The following is a 2,339-nucleotide window of genomic DNA, read 5'->3' as shown; positions in this document are numbered from 1 at the left end:
ACTCATCTCAAACCAATCCATGATGGGACATGGCACACTGTCCTGCTGATGTGGTATGGTAATTCCCTGATATGCTGCCACAATGTAAGTAAAGCATTATTGTTCAAGATCTCAACTTCACGGTTTTCTCTAAAATCAATGCCCCAGACCATCAACATTGCCTCCATCAAACTTTGTCAGAAGTCTGATAGGCAGTCTTCTCTGGTCATCCATCACACCCAAGCATGACTGTCAGACCACATACCATCACTTGTCACTCAACTTTCCATTGTTCCATGGTACAAGAACAGCCGTTGGCGCCTCCGTAGCCAGGAGCGGCATTGCCTAGGACACGCTTCTTGATAAGACCGGGGTTCGAGCCGGTGACCACCAAATATGGATGCGGAAAGGTCAGGGAATGACCACCGCATATCCTCGGAGCAATATGGCTTAAGTTGCTAATGCTCGTAAAAAAAACAAATAAAACAGCTGGCATTACACACAGATAGAAAGCACCTGACATTAGTTATTTGGTTTTTTTAGGAGCATTAGGAATTAAGGCCATATTGCTCAGGGCATACACAGTGAACACTCCGTCCTTTCCACATCCTCCATATTTGGTGGTCACAGGCTCGAACTCTAGTCTAATCAAGAAGCGTGTGCTACGCACTGCTTCTCCTGCCCACCTGGCTACAGAGGTGCCTTCCCTCATATTAGTCAAGGGATTGCTAGCTTCAAGTGATTTGCTTTGTGCACTGTATTAGTCCTGACAAGCATCCCAAATTTACTAATGGCCTGTGTGCTGCAATGTTGATCTAAATTCTGAGCAGACAATTCTTTGTACGGCTTTCCTCACATTCTTTTTGTCAATTTCGGAAATTTTCTGGGTTTTTTTTGCACTAGATTTCTTGATCAGATCACCAATTGTTAACCTATGATTCTTCAGTGATACAAACTTACTGCTTATGTGGCACCCTATTATTATTCTGTGCAAAGTCTGTTAACTTCAATTATGGAATCTTGCATTTGCGATGTTAATAGTTTGCTCAAAGCCTTCAAGCACATTTGAAGTTAGGTTTGACCTGTGGTGCTTGGGTAGGATATGCCCTACAATCAATGGAATTTTTGAATATTAATTGTGGAACTTCATATGTATAAATGTACCCCTCTTCCACTTGCATGGATACCTTGCCACTTTTAAATTTTTTTTTTTTTTTTTTTTTTAAATTTCAAAATAAAACCAAATGCTCCATGTACCTTTCCTCAGAAATTTCCTCCAAATGACCATGCTGTATTTTCTGTTTTGGGTCTCAATACACTATAAGAAATCATTTTGTTTGGCACTTCACATGTCAGGTGAGTGATAGCATTTAGGTATATGGTACAGATGGTAACTAATTGAAAATTCAACTCTGCTGTATATTGAGTTTAGCTGTTGATCACTGTAAATCAGCGGTCCCCAACTGGTGGTTTGTGAAAGTGCTCCAGAGGTTCACTAAAAATTCTGCAGTGGCATGTGCTTAGATTTACATAGGTATATTTTTGTAAACTACAAAATGGTTTAATATTAATTTATGCAGTTTGGATGAAAATTTATATTTCGTCGTGTTTTTTGGGTCACACTTCCTTACATAGTGAACATGTGCACAGCGTGCTAGTGGGGGAGAGGGTGTGAACGTGCCGATATGTATTGCACTGTTCTGCTATGGTAAAGAGTTTATAAAAATTATAATTAATAATAAACAAAGATAGAATAAAGTAAAATAAAGTAAAATTAGTTTATTATCTTACAGTATATTCTGTTAAATGATTTTCATACTAAATTTTCCTTCATTCTCAAAGATCATTGTTATGTGTAGGTCCTTAATAATAATTTTATATTTATTGTGCAATATCACTTATAATAACATTTTATACGATTTTATTACTATTATACGATTTTAGAGAATACAGGATTAGTGGTTTGTGGTAAAAATATGTTTAAAGGAGTTCGCGAGTTAAAAAAGGTTGGGAACTGCTGCTGTACATGACTGTCATGTACAGCAGCAAGTTCCAAGTTGCTTTCTAGTTGCAGTCCCTATTAGGTATGCCTCTATAAAAAAACTAGTCAATAACATAAAAAAAAATTCAGTGGCACCAGCAAATTCCCATGATAGGGATTTTAGAACTATCAAAATACAAAATTTACCCCACAGATAACAAGTACAATGTGAGCAGAAGTGTCAGTTGATTTCTCAAAGACAATACTCAAGAACATCAGGATTAGGTGGTCAAGGAAGAGCAAGCCAAAAAGGAGCTGGAAGAAATCTGTTACCAGGAACACAGAGGGTTGAAAACAGCATGATCAAGTTTTAATGGAA

This window comes from Mastigoproctus giganteus, chromosome 14 (assembly GCF_048544385.1).
Source record: "Mastigoproctus giganteus isolate SK-2022 chromosome 14, ASM4854438v1, whole genome shotgun sequence".
NCBI classification, from domain to species: Eukaryota; Metazoa; Arthropoda; class Arachnida; order Uropygi; family Thelyphonidae; genus Mastigoproctus; species Mastigoproctus giganteus.
Note: the sequence above shows the minus strand (reverse complement) of the source record.